This window comes from Jatropha curcas, chromosome 3 (assembly GCF_041381405.1).
Source record: "Jatropha curcas cultivar XTBG-Jc1 chromosome 3, XTBG_Jcur_1.0, whole genome shotgun sequence".
Taxonomy (NCBI): domain Eukaryota; kingdom Viridiplantae; phylum Streptophyta; class Magnoliopsida; order Malpighiales; family Euphorbiaceae; genus Jatropha; species Jatropha curcas.
Window position 1 is genome coordinate 22,949,701 of NC_143153.1, and position 19,930 is coordinate 22,969,630.

Below are 19,930 nucleotides of genomic sequence, written 5' to 3' on the forward strand. Positions count from 1 at the left end.
TGAGCCTGATCGGCTTCCATAGATTACGCGAAACCGCCACAGCAATAAAATGCGCCAATCTTTCAATACAGAGAACAAATAAATATGGGGATAAAAGGTCCCCTTGTCGAAGGCCACGCAAAGAAAAAAAAACAGATAATTCACCATGCCATAGAACTTGCATGGAGGGCTTAGAAACACAATTCATGATAACCTGTGAGAGTGAAGCAGGAAAACCCAAATCATTCGAGGAGTCTAGAAGAAAGTTCCATCAAATACAGTCATATGCTTTCTCAAGATCAATTTTAATAGCGATAATACCCTTCTTGCCCTTTTTCCTTCGCATAGTATGAATCACCTCCTGAGCAACAATATATTATCCATAATCTATCATCCAGGAACAAAGCTCGTTTGAGTAGGACCAAACACTTGCAGAAGAAAGACTTTAATTCTGTTAATGATCACCTTAGCAAAATAATCTTATAAACAATCGTTCAAAGACTAATAGGCCGAAATTGATGAATCATGGATAGGCTATCGACCTTCGGAATAAGAACTAAGTTAGTCTCATTAAGAGCAGGGTCGACATACTTCCCTTCAAAAACATTAAGAACCTCAGAACAATATATTAGGAGCAACAATAGACCAGTATTTCTAAAAAAAACCTGCATGGAGACCATCAAGGCTAGGGCTTTCTAAGGGTTCATACTAAAAAGAGCATTCCGCACCTCTAACTCTGTCATAAGAGACGAAAGATCCATCAAGATATCATCAAAAAAGGGTGGGAAACATGCCTGAAACTGGAAGAGTGGGAACATGTGTTGAAATTTTGGAAGGAAGAATGGAAATGCACAAGATGATTAACAATGTTTAGCACTTCATTTAAATTAACAAAAGAATGTGCCTATTTATAGACTTACAAGTGAATCAAATAAGACATAAAAATACTCCTAAAAATCATTAATCCTAATAACAAAAATATCAAATTCTATGCAGAAAATCTGCACTAAATAAAATTGAAATCTCAACAGATTTTTCATAATATTATTTTGAATTAATCCTAACATTCTCTCTTAATTCAAACATAATATTTTTATTACAATAATTAACATTAAAATTTTTAATTTAGTATTTGAAGCTCCTCTCTTCAATTAACTTTGTTGAAGCACCTCTCTCCAACTCATCATTTTGATGCACTTCTCACCAAATATTGATGCACTTCTCATCAAACTAGCAATTTTTTTTTTTTGAAGCACTTCTCTTCAAATATTGATGCACTTCTCATCACTTTCTTTTATTTTGGAGCACATCTCTCCAATGTTCTCTTGGAGCACATCTCTCCAATACTCAAAAGGAGTTTCTTCCTCTGATACCAGGGTACGACCCAGCATGGGAACTTCCCTTATGCAGGTTCGGATCCAAGGAAGGCTCTGATACCATGTTGAAATTTTGGAAGAAATGGAAATGTACAAGATGATTAACAATGTTTAGCACTTCATTTAAATTAACAAAAGAATGTGCCTATTTATAGACTTATAAGTGAATCAAATAAGACATAAAAATACTCCTAAAAATCATTAATCCTAATAACAAAAATATCAAATTCTATGCAGAAAATCTGCACTAAATAAAATTGAAATCTCAACAGATTTTTCATAATATTATTTTGAATTAATCCTAACAACATGAGATCCCTCTACGCTATAAAGATTAGAAAAAAAAATTCCACAGCAAGTTGTTTAAGACCCACATGATCAGAAATCCAATTGCCATGATCATCCTTCAACATTTCAATCCGATTCTTTTTCCTACCTTTAGGGTTTTCAAATGAAAATAGGACGAATTTCAATCACCCCATTGCAACCAATCTGCATGAGATTTTTGATACCAAATCAATTCCTCTTAATGGAGAATCATATCCAATTCCTCCCTAAGAGAAGACTCCAACTCCAAAAGATAAAAAGAATGCTTGTTTTTAAGATAACGTTGCATACCAACAATGTAGTTAAGAAGGACCAGCTTCCTATGAAAGACATTACTAAAAATGTCTTTATTCCAAAGTTTTAGCTGCATAGTAAAATTGGAGATTCAAAGTCATAAAAGAAGGATCCAAAATCCAAGAGGATTGAACAAATGCATCAACACCATCATACAACAGCTAGGCAGCTTGAAAAAAAACTTGCGTCTAGCAGCGTTGGGACTAGAGGTACAGTCAAAATGAAGGAGCAAAGGTTTGTGATCCGAATGGATTCTAGATAAATGCAACACACTAGCCTTAGAAAATGCTACCCGCCAAGCTTCATTACATAATGCCCGATCCAGGCGCTGGTATAAAGAACCTCATTTCCACGTAAACTGAGGTCCTTTAAAACCCAAGTCAAAGAGCTTCAAATCATTAAACCAAGAAACAAAACTGCGGCAAATGCCCAAACGATTCCGCGACCACCTTGACTCTGAGAAGCAGCAAGAAGAGAATTAAAATCCCTAGCCAACATCTAGGGAACAGAGCAAGTGCTACTAATAATTTTAAGCTGGTCCCATACGACCCTGCGTACACTCTCAACTGGGCTACCATACACAATAGTAAAACGCATGATAAATAAACCATTCCGCAAAATTTGAGTATGCATGAACTGATGATGATTTTCCAACACTTCAACTAAGAAACCATCTCTCCACACATCCAAATATCGCTAGAGAAACCAACTGCTTCAATTCTATGCGAAAAGTCAAACCTAAATTATTAATAACTTTATTTGCACGAATGGCACTAATTCTTGTCTCCAAGAGAATGAGAAAAGAAGGATGATACATCTGAATCTGAAAACGTAAAAATTCAAGAAGCAGGTACCCCTGGCACCTCGGTAGTTCCAGATAAAAAACAACATAAAAATTTAAAAAGAAAGACTAATCCCTTAAATAAGGATCTCTCCCATCCTCCTCTACACTAGAATAATCCTCATCATTATCTTCATTCTCAGGACTAGCATGAGACATATCTTCAGTAACCATATCTGATTACAGCACCACAAACTACCTGATTCAGAATGATGATCATTGCCAAGGTCCATACCCACCAGGTTAGGAGGACGTTGATGATTTTCATGGATACCAAGAGGGGGGGCAGAAGACACCAAGTGAGGGTAAGACTCGTCACAAGGAATTGGAACAACAAGGGTAGAGCCAACTGGGATTTCAATGCCCAAAGAAGCAAATGTATGACGTACAGGATCCAAGACCAGCTCAACCACAACACTTCTTTTTTTTCCAGAAAATGAAAAATCTCCCCTTATCCTCATTAACGTTACTCAAATTTTCAAAACCATGTCTGTCAAAAGGGTGCTTTCATTTTACAACTCGTGTGCCTCGTTGGGAATTAGCCCTCACTTCGTTCATGCTAGAGCCATTCATACGTGAAGGTGAAGTAACCCTATTCAATCTGTTTCCATGCAAGTTATAACTATCAGCTCGTTATCATTATTAATAACATCATTATGCACTTCAACTAACACTGAAAATCTATTAGCAAAAGCCTCAGATGTCTTCTCGTCCCAGGTCGTTCATTTCCTACCTCACCTCGAGACAACCATCCAGGGCCCATACTGAGGGCCTACTGAAGTCGGAGCTTTTGGAAGCATAGTATCCGAGTTGGGGTTCTCCATCCCGGCTTCAGGAGTTTTAAACTGGCAGTAATTGACTCGATGCCGTAGTCGTCCACACTCATAACAGATTTATGGGACACAATCGTATTCGAAGTTCTAAGTGCGTCCATTCAACTTGAATTAAGCCACAAGGGGCTTCTACGGGTTAATAGAAACAGCGATGCAAGCAAACTTGCCTCACTTAAGGTCCTCAGTATTATAGTCAATTTTTACAACTCTACCGATAGCCACACCAATAGCACGAAGAAACACCTGCAAACCGAGTGAAACACCTGCAAACCGAGCAAATCGGCTTAAAATTTCTGAAAACCAAGTGAAACACCTGCAAACCGAGCAAAAATTGAGTCAAATCGTTGATCTGGACCAACCAGGTCGACTCGAACAGGAATGGTCTAGAAGCTCCAACAACCCTCCTTTCTTTTCTTTTTCTTTTCTTCTTCTTCCTCCATCGCGCGACAGCCTCCTCCTCCTGCCTTTCCTTCTCGTTTCCGGCCACCGCTCAATGAAAGCGAGGTGGCGGTCGGCTCGTCTAGTGCTGGTGGTCGTGTTTCCAGCCTCCTCTCGCGCGGAAAGAGCTTCAATGGGAGTGAGACGGAGCTTTTCTCCTTGACAGCTCATGTTCACCAATTTCTGGCGATCCATGCCGATTTCGGCAGCTTGAGGTCGAGGGACATGCTTCGATCGACTCCCCTCTTCCCGGAGATCTTTTTCCCCCATCAATTCCAACGATGAAGCTCGGATGACAGAACTGCCATGAATGGCAGCCACACCCAGTTCAAATGGAACACGCAATCGGAGTCCCCATAAGATTTCGGGCATTTTGGTATAAATATTGTTAATTTTGGCCATAGTCGATTTTCCGGCCGCCGTGTCGGTTCATTTATCGGCCGGCGAGCCTCCGGCGAGGCCCAAAAGGCAGAATTTTCCTCTCCTCGTGTGGATTGTGGATTCATCGTACGATTTTCAATCGGTATGCTGTAAGACTCAATTCGCAATTTTTGTATAAATTCCGAATCAACTAATTAATGAATTTAATTGAGTATTTAAGTAAATTAAATTGAATAATAAGAAATTAGGATATTGGAATGGCCTAAATATATATAAAACATTTTTAGTCTTTTGTAAATAAATTAAATTGATTAGTTTGCGGTAATTGCGATAGCCGAATATGATTGATAAATATGGTTATGGCGGATGGGAATTTAGCTTAATTGAGAATGTGTCCGATGGATAGACTGTGTGTTGATATGTGAAATATAAAAAATTTGGACAGTCTAGTTTATAGAGGAAATGCTTCCGAATTTTCAGCAAAACACTTAACAAAGGACTAAACTAATTATATCTTTAATAGGTGGTAACGACTAAAACTTTATTATTATTATTATTATAAAATATTACTTACTGAATAGCTAGAAGTTTTGTTAAAAGTTATACATGAGAATAAATAATAAATGAATGTGAAATACATTTCTCGAATTAGAATTCTTATTTAGAATTTTCTTTTTATTTTAGATATTTATAAAGTTTCGAAATGTGAAGACAAAAGCTGGAATCGCGCAGTAATAAAGATATTCCTTTTAAGGATAATGAAAAACTGTGAGTAGTTTTAGATAAATCGCATCATCCGCTTGCATTTTTGCATTCATGTATCACGACTAAATGTTAGCATTCATTACTTAGTGAATTACTATATTGTGCTGCACTATTGGTTGCGATTAAAAATTGATTGATTACTTGTGTTGTGATATTGCTGTGATTGGTTTGTGGTGGAATTGGAATGAAGTGGGTCACCATGGGATTGTGAGGGCGGTCTACGATACCGTCGGCCATGTATGGGGAGATTGGCGCCCCCCGTGTGCACCTAATGATTGTTATGGATGATATAGAAAACCACAGGTGGCCTCCTACTGGTATGGAAAAGAAAAGAGAAAATGGAAAAATAGTGAGAGGGCTGGTCAAGTGAGGATTAGACCGGTGGGCCAAGTATAGGGGATCGGCTCCCTGGTGCACACGTCATGAAAGGATGGGCCATGTGGAAGGACGGCTCATCAGGGGTTTCGGTGATGCCACTGACTAATTTTCACGTGATGGGATTGTGTGAAAGTGATAATAATTGTGATTACTGTTGTATTGCCATTTGTGTGTCAAACTGCATGATCATATAACTAATCGGAGGACTAAATTGATTTATTGTAGCATATGTGTGATTGTTTAAGGTGAGAGGGTTATCTAACCCTATTCATTGAGTTTGGCGCTCACCCCTGCCTCCTTTTTTCTTTTTTTTTTTTTTTAAGGTAATAGGAAGAAAAAAAAAGACCTATGGATCCAACTGAGTCGAAATATCAAATATAGAAAACTGTTAATGGAATTATTAACCATGTAAATGTAAACGATTGTAAATTATAGAGTTCCGCAATTGTATTCCAAATGGGTTGTAATTGAAAAATCAGAGTATATATATTAATTATATGAATTGTACTTTTGATATGTTGGTGAAACAAGTTATTGGGCCTGATTCCATAATTATAAATAGAATATAGTCTAACTAAGATAGGCTTACTACAGGCCTCGGAGGCCTTAAGCACATCCAGTCCTAGTGCCGGTTCAGCCATGAAAACGGGTCGTGACAACTATCATGTTCCTTTATAATATATTTGTATCTCCATTGCGATAAATAGATAGCCTATAGATGATTAAATATTTTTAATTTCAGTCTCTTATATCCTAAATTTGTTTAATTCGAAGGAAAATAATATTTGGAAATTGAAAAAAAAAACTATAACTATATATTTCTATTTTAGGTCACTTTTTTGGGTTTTAAGGATCTGCGTATATGAATATGTTTATTTCTAATGCACTAAATAATACATTGTTACTACAACCAAAATCGTTACCACTAGCATTTTGGCTCATGTTATTTTTTTAACAATTCAAATCATTTTTTTCTTTCTTTTCATTTTATATGGACAAATAAAAACATTGCCTCTAAACTATGACAAATTAACCCTACGGTACTCTTAACTTTGCAGGGGACCAATTATACACCTGAAATAGAAAATTTTACGCCAAGTAAACACTTTTCTATGCTCGCAAGAGCGCATATATAGCAAAGAAGATGGGTAGGATAAATTAACGAAAATGGAACCCAATTTCAAATTAACGAAAATGGAACCCAATTTCATTTACACGAGCAATTTTAAAAATAAAAAAGTAACGTTGTTTTGTTGTTTTAAAAATAAATTTTCATTTTTAAAGAGCTCAAAATGACGACATTTGCGCAAGCACCGCCCGACGATCCTAAAGCTGGAGAGAAGATCTTCAAGATGAAGTGCACCCAAAGCCATACCGTCGAAAAAGGCGGAGACCATAAACAAGGACCTGATTTGAATGGACTTTTTAGGAGACAATCCGGCACAACTGTTGGATATTCCTAGTCTGCAACTAATAAAAACATAGGTATGATTTGGAGTGAGAATACATTGTATGATTATTTGCTTTGTGATTATCCGGTGACTACCATTTATAAGTACTTTTGAAGAAAAATGTAGCTTCTGTGAAAGAAAATTGAAAACAACAAAGTTGATATTTAAGAAATAAGGCTCTACACCTGAGGAAGTGGCAGATTGATAGAGATGGAACCTATCGTATTGAAACTAAAGTTACATCAATTTTTTATATCCTTTTGTCTCTCTCCCTTACACTTTTTAATCTACTAATCCATACATAACGAGTTTCATTGTCATCACTCACGTGTCCTAGGCAAAAAGGGCAACATTTTGACTTTTTAGAGCTTATAATGACCATTGCATTAGCTTTCTTGAGTCAGTCATCTAGTGTGGAAAATCTTCTCATACTAACACCAAAACCCTTAATTTGATCTTCATTTATGACATGTTGAATTTAATAAATTAATGTGTTGGCAGGTAAATTGGCATTCCATTAGTGGAGATGAGTGCAAAAAATGCTACGAATGTAGAGTAGGCTTTCGTGGCAATGGCCGCTGATATAAAAAATAGGAAGGGTTTTCGAATGTCATTGTCATTTCTCTATATTTCGTATTATAAACGGAAATGCTCTATTTTTGTTTAATGCGATTGTTGGAGAGAAAGAGAGAGAGAGAGAGAGAGAGAGGGAGGCTTTTGGATGGGGATTGGTGAGGTTCTTTTTTTATTTTTAAAATTGTTGATGTGTAAATAAAATTGGGTTCATTTTTATTTACTTATCCTACTTAGCTTATTTGTAATACACACACAGTTGCTAATGTTGGAAGGTGTTTTCTTGGTGCAAAATTTTTGACTTCAGGTGCATAATTAGTTTCCGGCAAAGTTTGGGGTACCTAGGATTAATTTATCAAAGTTCAGGAGGCAATCTATGTGTTTGGCCATTTTTATATTACATACACATTAAACATTAAACATTAGATTATTAAAAAAACATTAGATTATTATGTGCAAGCAACAATATTGGTAATGAAAGATCCTTTTCTCAAGTTTATAAATAGATATAAATGAGATTAAATTCAAAAATTTCAAAGTCCTAGATATTTATTAAAAAATATTTGAAAAAAATTAAAATCTCAAAGGTCTAATTATCTTTATATCAATTTTAAAATTGCTTTTAAAAATGCATCTAATTAAATCATAAAAAATAAAATGAAATTCGATTAATTTAAAAAGAAAGTAAAATAAAATATTGAATAAGAAGAGAGCTGTTGAATTTTCTCTTTATTTCATCTTTAAATATAAAACCTAAAAATGGAAATGCTAGCAAATATGCCTAAATAGCTACTTTTTCATTATTTCAAACTTTGTAGCCTATTTTTTCAAAAAGATTTCATTAGACTAAAAGAGGAAAAACATTCTTATTTGATATCTTGGTCAAATACTGTAATTCCATAATTCTATTCTTTTTGTTAAATTAGAATTATAAAAATTTTAAAATACAGTAATGTGTAAATAATCCAAATAAGTCTAAATCAAAGAAAAAATTTAAAAATTTTTATTTTAATTTTATTGTATGTAACTAATAGACTTTAATAGTAAATTATTTGACCATATTTTAAAAATTCAGAACATAATAAATTAAAAGAATTTAAGTTTCATTTTCAATACTTCAATTAATGTTTTTAATGTACCTTCTAGAAAGCAATAACCATGTGAGAATCTATAATTAAGAACATCAAAATCTGTTAATTATAAAAATTATTAGACAATAATATTGCAAGATCAAATAGAGAATATAAATATACATATTTTATCAAATTAAAATGCATAAAAAATATAAGTAAAAGGATATTTAAAAGGAAAAATAAAATCTATTTTCTCAAATTAAAAGGTTCTTTAAAAGGATAAATGAACATATTTTCTCTAATTAGAATGCAATAAAAATCTAACTAAAAGGATATATTCGAAATTTTAATTAAACTAAAGTTAGTATAGGAAATCTCATTATTCTCCCCTTTCCCACATTTATATACAGTGTAGATAGATCATTATTATTATTATTATTATTATTATTATTATAGATAAATAGATTATAAATTATAGATAGATATCATGAAATATTGAAAATCAATTGTAAATTATTTTTTTTTTCTATTCTATAGTCTTTAATACTTCGAAATTTTAATTATTTCATTATCTCTAGATATTTAAATTTTATAATAATCTATACTAATTGATTTTTAGTTGTAAATTGTTCTTCTAATTTCACATACCATTTTGTTACTATCTGTCGGGAACCTTTTTTTTCCTTTTCCTTTTCCTTTTTCTCTTTATATCTTCACGAATAGAATAGGTGGTTGTTGACCGCTTCATTGCACAGTTTTTATATTCACTGGTTTATGGAGGTTGATAATAGAAATAACACTTAATAAATTTTCTAAAAAAAATTAAAATAATATTTATCAATTTGACTTATATTATTTTGATGCTTTTGATGTCAATTTTGTCCAATGTAGTGGAGCTCCCAATATATCATCACGTAATAGATTTAAATAAGTGAAATAATATAAAATTGTACAAATTATTTAATTGATATTTGGATAAATTAGTAAATTAATTTTAAAAGATTAAAAAGTCAAGCTCTATGAACCATCAACTTTCACCTCATCGTTGATGATTAAAGGGGAAAAAACTTATTCATCAAGAAATAAATTTTTTATTAATTTAATTACTTTGAAAATTTAATTGGAATTTAGATTCAAATAGAAAATTAATACAATCAAATGAGAATGAGCTATTGATTATCACATTCTACCTTATATACAGAATAAAGAAGACAATTATTATATATTTAGACACATATCGAGACAAATAAAGAACATAAATTAGCAAATAGTTGACATATATAATAGGCGAAAGATCTGAAAATACATAACAAAAGACAAAATTCGATGAAGTAAGATTAAATATAAATTTGACTTTAATTTTTTTTTAAAATTTACCTCAATGGATAGTTTGATGATAAAGTCTATATCTAATTTGATCAAAATGAGCATATATAACATATCAGTTATACCGCACCAATTGCTTGTATAAGAGAAAGGAATTGTATACAAAAGGAAAAAGAGAAGTTTTAATGCTTATCAAAAAAAATTGTATTCGCTGGAATTTCAGTAAAGAAATTAGTAGAATGTGGTAGGGGCAATTTTGGGTTTTGAAGAAGTAATCATATTTTGGGTCTGGTTTCATGGTGGGTGACCCGATCCAATTTTCGTCATTGAAGAAAAGAAATCGAAAAAATTAGACTAAACGAGAGCAAAAACCATTTCCTTCCAAAAACTGTTTACGCAGAGGAAGATAAACTGCTTCTCTTTCGCTTTATGCATAGGCAGATAATCGATGATGTCTACTAGCAGCGGGAGATGCCTTACTGTTTTTCGGCTTCGTCGGCCAATGCATATTTTTGGTTCCGTTTCTTTTAGTAGTTCTAAAAGCAGTACTCATTTGAGAGGTAAAAGCAAATCTGATTCATTCCATAACATTGATGATTGTTTGGCTTCCTTTAATTTGATGCTTCATAGTAATCCTCCTTCCCCTATTAAGGAATTTAGTAAATTGTTATCTGCACTTGTTCGAATGAAACATTATGCTACTGTCATTTCTCTCTCTAAACAGATGGAAATGTTTGGAATTTCACATAATATTTATTCTTTAAGTATTTTGATTAATTGCTTCTGCCATCTAGACCATGTCGATTTTGGGTACTCCCTTATCGGTAAAATCTTCAAACTTGGTTTTAAGCCTAACATTACAACGCTTACTTCCTTAATCCACGGGCTTTGTAGAGAGGATAAATTTGTTGAAGCTGTGGATTTGTTTGATGATATTGTTGAAAAAGGGTATCAACCTGATGTTTATACCTATACTGTGATTGTGAATGGTCTGTGTAAAATTGGGAAAACCACTGTGGCCTTTGGTGTTCTGAAAAGAATGGTCGAGGAAGGTTGCGAGCCTGATGTGGTGTCATACAGTGCTATCATTGACAGCCTCTGCAAGGATAGATTTGTTACTGAGGCATTAGACCTCTTCTTGAAAATAAAGAGCGAAAGTATCTTACCTGATGTTGTGACCTACAACAACTTAATCCGTGGTTTGTGTATGTCAAGCAGATGGAAGGAAGCTTTTATGTTGTTTAACCAAATGTTGAGAGCAAACGTCACACCAGATTTAATAAGCTTTGTAAGGAAGGAAAGGTTTCAAGGGCTTATGGCATAGTCAAATTGATGATGCAGGGAGGAATAGAGCCTAATGTTATCACCTACAATTCATTGATGGATGGATATTGTCTACACAACCAAGTGGATCAAGCTAGAGAAATTTTTAACCTGATGGTAAGCATGGGCTGTACACCTACTGTTGTTACCTACAGCACCTTGATTCATTGTTACTGTAAGATAAAAAGGATAGATGAGGCTATGCGGCTTCTTGATGAAATGCCTTGCAAAGGCTTGATGCCTAACGATTTTACTTATAGTTCTCTTATACGTGGCTTGTGTAAAGCAAAGAGCCCTTGGGCTGCACATAAGTTTTTCCAGGACTTGTGTGTTAGTGGCTATTCTCCCAACGTGGTGGTGTACTCGGTTTTGATAGATGGCTTTTGTAAGCATAGTTGTCTTGATATGGCATTGGATCTATTTCATGAAACGCAAAAGAAATTATTGAAGCCTCATCTTATTATTTATAGTACTCTAATTGATGGTATGTTCAAGGCTGGAAAGGTTAAAGATGCAAAGGAACTGTTTTCTAGACTTCCCATAGAAGGGTTGCAGCCTAATATTTTCACATACAATATAATGGTCAAAGGACTTTGTAAAGAAGGATTATTAGATGAAGCATTAAAGGTTTTCAGGAAAATGGAAGGGAATGGTTGTTCACCAGATGATTGCTCTTATAATGTGATTATCCAAGGATATCTCCGACACAATGATTTGTCCATGGCAAAACAACTTATTGATGAAATGGTTGGCAAGGGGTTTTCTGCAGATGCTACTACTGTGGAGTTGGTAGTAAACAATGATCTGCTTGTGAAAAAGCTACTGAGCTGCTCCAAAAGTTCTCAAGGTGAAAGTTGAAGCTACTGAGCTACTGCTCTAAAAGTTCTCAAGCTACTGAGCTACTGAGATGCTTTATATTGATGAATTTGTTAAATTTGGAAGAATGTTCTCACAACACAATTGCTTATAAGCAGTATATCTAACTTACAACATTTGACAAAGGGGTTGGACAATTGATGAATATATATATATATATATATATATAATCTTTTCACGAGACAAAACTATTAATTGAGCATCCTACGGAAAAAAAAATACTGCAGTAGAAATCAAATTCTTCAAATTAGCAAAATTATTAGAATGGTCAAAACTATTCATAAATAAAACAACTCAGTAATCAAATCTGTAAATTACAATCCAATATTATATGTTTCTTAAAATTTATAATTCTTTTTATTTTTTTTCTTTTCCCTATCTCTCTTTTACTAAAAATTTATTAAATTATAATCAGATATTACAATTAATATTATACATATAGGAAAATTTTCCAAATTATGATGGAATATTATATATTTTTAAATTTAAATTTTTAAATTTTTTTTTCCTTTTCCTTATGCATTTCTTCTAATTAAAATCCTTTAATCTCGTAAATTATGTTCCTAAAAATTGAATTTGATAACCTATGAGATCAACATAAAAAACTAATAACAATAATAATTAAAAATAAAAATAAAAGCAAACATTGGAAACTGGTCATACTCGATAACAATTCCATTTATTTATCTAAACATAAAGAAAAATAAAACTATTAAACATACATATGCGATCCAATAGTAAAAAATTTGTGTAATGACATTCTGATCTACTGATATTTATCATAAATTTATTAACAACTATTAATTCACGAAAATAGTATTCTTTTGGTTAATCCTGGATTTTCCTTACAACTTAAGAAGGGCGACTTAGGCCACCAAAGAAAAAAAAAATGAGCAATAAGAGTTTAGACTCTCAGTTTACCTTGAATTTGAAGAAAAACTCGAGATTGGACAAAAAATGACAAAAAAAACACCTAAGAACTTTGTTCTTTGATAATGATTCAAGATTTGTTTATTTGATCAGTGTTTTTGAAAAGGTTGATTGCAAACCCACTGAGGTTCCTTAGAGAAAAATAAATTCTCCCTTAATCCAAATCAATAAAACTTATTAGAGATTTGGATTAAGGGGTTTTGAAAATAAAAAATTCAAAAGTTTTGATTAGGCAACCAGTCTTCTTCCTCCTTTTGCCTAAACCTTTGGTCTATTTATAGGCAAATGGGTTGCTAGGTGACTTTAGTTTTAGGGCTTATGTGGCAAGGGCCACTGATGGCCCCCAAAATAAGTCGAACCAATTTTTTACGAAATCATCTCAAATGGCATGCAAAATAAGGCAGTGCATTGAGACGCGTTACAGGCGTACCCGAAACATGTTTCGATGCAGACCCCAAAAATGTAAAAACGACTTGACGGGTCACATTTCTTAAATTCGGATCATTGATCCGTGAATCAAATTTATCAGATGTCTTAAACTCATTTTATCATAAAAAAAAAAAAATTTATCATCACGGAGTCCTTTTGAAGCAAAATTGAGTCTATAATAGGCTAAAATTGATTTAAGTATATCTCAATTGAATGATTGGGCTAAGGCAGGCACATGAATTAAAATTTTGTAATTTTCAATAAAATAGGCATAATAAACAAGGATGGAAAATATAATTTTCGTTCGGTTCCGTTGTTTGCAATTTTTTTTTTTCTTATGATGTGCATGAATGTAAAGGAAAAAGAAAGAAAAGTGGAATATTCTCAATTTCATCGTTATATATTAAAGAAAATTTATTTATTTTTTTGAAAAAATTAGAAAATTTGTAATTTGAAAATATGAATTTGGATTGCTCCTGATAATGAGATAAAATTAATTAGATTGTTATTAATTAGGACTGTTTACCTCTAAATCATACTAAAATTGATTATTTTGAAATTTAACGGCTGAAATGAAATTACTTAATTATTTAAATATTTAAAGGAGAGCATCGTCATCCAAAAACTATAAAAAAATGAGAAGAATTGGAAAAACAAAAATAAAACCCATAAAACATAAAGGAGGTAACTAATAGTAACAAACCCTTTACAAAAAGCAATACTCCATTTGCTTTACAAAAAGCAATACTCCATTTGCTAATTCAAAAAAAATGGTAGAAGATGAAAAATAAATAATAAAAAAAAAGATTTTTTTTTTAGCTGTTTTCATTTGCTTTTATATATATACAAATAATCAAAATGCGAAAGTGGCAGATTTTGATTTACCATTATCTTCCTCATCTTCACTTTGTCGTTCAAGGAGTTTAAAGTGTCCAAAGATCCTGCACTTGACTCAAACAGTTGCTCTACAGGTGATATACATAGCATAAGAGTAAATAAAAAAACATAAAAAAATAAAAAGCTACATAAAAAGAAATTCAAATTATATATGCTAAATTGGAAAGAGAGAATAAAAAAAAACCTGCAAAATTGAAAAAAAAATACTATTCAAATAAGAAATTAAAGAAATACTCCTAAAGCATAGGAGAGAGAAAGAGACCATGAAAAAAAAAAAAAATAGAGAGATGCTGCTAAAGCATAAAAAATAGATAAGAATAAAATTGTAATTCATTTTAAATGTAATTATCTAGTTATCTAATTAAATAATTTAAAATTTTCAAACTCATAATCATCTAAACATATCTACTAAAATAATTATAAATAAATTTCAATTTTGAAAATATATTTAACAACCAATCAAGTTGTAGAAAAATAAATTAAAATTTTTAAAATTTTTAAAAAAAGAAAAATAGAAAGTTGGATGGAGAAAGTGTGTTTAATTTTCTCTTTGTTTCAGCTTTTATATAGATATATAGATAGATACGAAATTTTTTATTGGCCATAAGATATTTCAAAATATCTCAAAATTTATTAAAATATTTTAAAAAATTCTATTATTTTCGTACTTTGCTTTTGATTAAATATTGAGATATAGATATATCCATATTTCATAGTCTTATAGTATGTACAATTTTTCTGTTTATAGAAGAAAATAAACCAACCAGTTTTGCAGAACTAAATATGAGCTAATATGACAACTAATATTTATGAAAAAAATAAAAAAAGATTAAATGTTGATTTTAGAAAAAAAAATTTCAAAACTTAAGATATATATAAATAGATATAAAAAGAAAATGATTCATAATTTAAAAGTGATATATACCGCAAAACAATATTGCATTTTAGTTTAGAATCCACAGTCATTAAAGTATTTGATATATATGTATTTGAAGTTGGAAATGTAAATTTTATTGGATATTGATGTTGTTTAAATGAAAATGTATGGTTGGATATTAAGGATGAGATTTTGACGAATATTGTTAATGGCGGATGGGTTTCATTGATGTGAATGTTGCCTGATGGATGGGCTCTATATATTAATGAGATTTTTGGATATTTTATTAGGGGAAAAGTCGAACTTTTAGGTGAAACCTGCCACATTATCGGTAGATGTTTTAGAATATTATTATGAGTATAGGAATTCAAAGTCTATAAACAAGCAGAAATAGTTATTAATTTTAGCTTGTTTATTTCTTATAGCTAGTGATAGAGTGAGACCTTCTTCCTCCTCCGCTCCTGGTGTGCTCAACAAGGCTAGAATTTTTTTGATCTCTCTATGAGTAATAATATATAATGCTTTACCAAATTTATGGATGCATAATTTATTTCAAATTTTGCATCTGTTTATTTTCAAGTATATATATATATATATATATATATATATATATATATATATATATATTGTGCAGTGGTTAAGGTTGTGAATAAATTACTTGATATAATATTCTGTGAGTGTTGTGTGAAAGTTGGGACGACGTGGATCATCTGGGATGAGAACACGGGCATGGTGAGAATGCCATTAGTGGGCCGTAAGCAGTGGGAGTGGCGTCCCCCCTTTTGTACCCCAGAATTTGATATTGATCATGGGAAAATTCTTATGATAAATAAAAATGCTTTATGAAAAATATTTATATTGACTCTATTTTGCCTGAACGAGGGTGGTCTCCCTGAGTACACAAGTCACAGGACCATGGGATTATATGATTAACATTAAAGCATGCTTGCGGGGTGAGCATGGTCCTGTTAAGGTGATTTCACTAACTAACGACCACTTTGTGTGCATTATGGTTGTTATTATTTGTGGGTGCTATATTTGAAATTAAATGACTGATGAATGATCAATTAGAAGAGTTTAGGAACATATCGCTTGATTGTTTGGGTTTAGTATTATATACTACTATTCACTCTGTTTTATACTCATTCCCATTGTATCTAAATTTTTCAGAATGAAACTCTTTTTCCTCTTTTGACGAATAGCTCTGTTCCCCCTTCATCAACAGAGCCTTAATTTAAAGCTTTTGAACTCTTTTTATATCAAAACTCTGTCTGTATAAATAATCCAACCCTTGTACATAGGACTAATTGGGTATGAATGGGGAGTTAGCTACTCGAATATTTTTGTAATAAATTTAATATCTTTATTGGTTCTTACGAAGGAACAAGTCCATAAATTATGACAATGTGGTCTGATGGTGCCATGGATGGGCCTAATTATGATTATTAATTATATTTACATGCTACGGGCCGGATATAATATTTGTATTTATTTTACTGTTTTCCATGGAATTTATATGGATTATGGCACTTGTATATTTATTATGAGATATGGAGTTGGGCTTCATAAGATGTGTGATTAGAAAATAAATGGGCCTTTAAAATGCTGTCGATGTGAACAGGTGAAATTCTTAATCGGGCCTGATATTTGGGCTTAGTAATTTTTAGGGTTATTACGAGTCTCTTATCTGGATTCTCCGGCCCATAGAAATGGGTAGTGATGCATTAGGTCCCCGCAAAGTTGAAGTGACAAATGGTTAAAATGAAAAAGTTCAGGGGATATTATGCATTCGACGGATAGATTATATATATATATATATATATATACACACAAATTGATTTTGCTTCTTTCGCTTTGTGCAATCGGTAATGTCTACTAGCAGCCGGAGATGCCTTACTAATTTTCGGCCAATCGGTATTTTTGGTTCCATCTCTTTTAGTATTTCAAAAAACAGTACTCATTTGAGAGGTAAAAGCAATTCTGATTCATTCCACAGCATTGATGATTGGTTTAGCTTCCTTTAATTTGATGCTTCATAGTAATCCTCCTTCCCTATTAAGGAATTTAGTAAATTGTTATCTGCACTTGTTCGAATGAAACATTATGCTACTGTCATTTCTCTGTTCAAACAGCTGGAATTGTTTGGAACTACACATGATATTTATTCTATTAATATTTTGATCAATTGCTTCTGCGAGCTGGAATTTAGTAGATTGTGGGTACTCTCTTATCGGTAAAATCTTCAAACTTGGTTTTAAGCCTAACATTATAACATTTACTACCTTAATCCATGGGCTTTGCAGGGAGGATAAATTTGGTGAAGCGGTGAATTTGTTTGATGATATTGTTGAAAAAGGGTATCAACCCAGTGTTTATACCTATAATGTGATTGTGAATGGTCTGTGTAAGATTGGGAAAACCAATGTGGCGTTTGGTGTTTTGAAAGAATGATCAAGAAAGGCTGCGAGCCTGATGTGGTATCATGTAATGCTATCATTGACAGCCTCTGCAAGGATAGATTTGTTACCGAGGCATTTCTTCAAAATAAAGAGCGAAGGTATCTTACCAAATGTTGTGACCTACAACACCTTAATCTGTGGTTTGTGTATGTCAAGCAAATGGAAGGATGCTTTTATGCTGCTTAACCAAATGTTGAGAGCAAACGTCACACCAAATTTAATTACCTTCAGGATATGATGGACTTTGTCAGGATATGATGGACTTTGTCAGGAAGGAAAGGTTTCAAAGGCTCATGGTGTAGTCAAATTGATGATGCAGAGAAGACTAGAGCTTAATGTTATCACCTAGAATTCATTGGACGTGTATTGTCTACACAACCAAGTGGATCAAGCTTAATGTTATCACAACCAATTCATTGGACATGTATTGTCTACAACATCTTGATTCATTGTTACTGTAAGAGAAAAAGGATAGATGAAGCAATGCAGCTTCTTGATGCAATGCTTGATCCCTGACCATGTCACTTATAATACTCTTATACATGGCTTGTGTAAAGCCAGGAGCCCTTGGGCTGTGCGCGAGATTTTCAAGAACTTGTGTGCTAGTGGCCATTCTCCAAATAATTTAACACTGTGGTATCATATAATGCAACACTGTGGTACTACTGTTTATTTTGCAACACTTTCTAATAGTGATAGGCTAATGCAGTTCTTAATGGGGTCGAATGATAGTTATGATCAACTGAGCAATAATCAAGTTAGAAATCAGATTCTCATGTTGGATCCACTTCCAGGGGCTAACAAGGCTTATTCAATGGTACCTTATTCTACTGCTTTGGATGTTTCTTTATTGGATCCAGCACAACAATTAATATTAATATCACAATTAATTTTCTATATTAAGGTAGCTAAAATGAAGTATAAATTGTCTCTTAAAAACGTAAAAATAAATTTAAATGAGAAAATTAACCAAACCGAAAATTTTCGGTTCCGGTTCCGGTTTGAAATCGAACTGTTCTGGTTTCGGTTACGGTTCCTTAATAGTTCTAAAACCGATGGTTCCGGTCGATTTTCCGACCGGTTTTCAGGCAAATCGTGTAATTTTAAATTTTGAATTTTGAAGATCGATTTTCAAAATTTTAAAAATTTGTGAAAGTTATTTCTAAAAAAAAATACACCTAAAAAATTAAAAAATGCTTCAATTAAATTTATTTTTTTTAAAGACTTGAACTTAATTATTATTTTTTTTAAAAGTCTTCAACTGAATTTATTTTTTGTTTAAAAAAGTTTGAACATAATTTAAAAAAAAAAGGGCTATTTTCATTTGTAATTGCTCATTATTAAATTCAGATTATTGAGTTGGAATTTTCATATTTTCATTTGGATATCTCTCAAAATTAAATCGGTTGGGAGTGAAATCAAAGATGTCGTTTGTAGGGATAGATGAATATTGTGTTTCTCCAATCTTTCCCTTACCCTTACCAGAATTTGAGTTTTCTCCCCTTGCCATTATATGAAAATAATATATAATTTGGAAAATTGAATAAAAAAAATAGAGACAATAATTAGAGAGATTGTAGAGTAGAGAAGAATAATATAGAGTAGAGTGTAGTATAGTGTAGAGAGTAGAGATTTTTTTGTGAGGGATTTGTAAATGGAATGAAATGAAGTATTATAATAAATCCAAAAAATTATTTTTCCAAAAATACCCTTGAAAATAGCCGTTATGTAGCCGTTTATGGTTGTTGGGAGGGGTAATTAAGAGATTTCACAATAAATTTTTTTAAAAAAACCGACAGTTTCTAATGGCTAGAACCGCCGGTTCGAACCGATTTGAACTTGCGATTCCATTCGGTTCCGACCGGTTTTTGGAACCGCCGGTTTGTGGTTCCAACAATACTGGAACCGGAACCAAACTGAAAATCTCCGGTTCCAATTCCCACCGGTTCCGGTTTTGGTTCGAACCAGTTCCGGTTCGGAAACAGTAATATGGCCACCCCTATGACTGATATATAGGATAAAGAAGAAAATTATTATCAAATTTGTTATTTATCAATAAATCTAAGCGTCGTGTTAGTTGAGCCACAGAAAATAAAATGAAGCA

At 32.5% G+C, this 19,930-nt stretch overlaps 1 pseudogene; it reads left to right on the forward strand.

Moving 5' to 3' along the window:
- The first annotated feature begins 10,356 nt into the window (after positions 1-10,356).
- Positions 10,357-12,359, forward strand: LOC119369077 (uncharacterized; annotated as a pseudogene).
- The last annotated feature ends 7,571 nt before the right edge of the window (positions 12,360-19,930 follow it).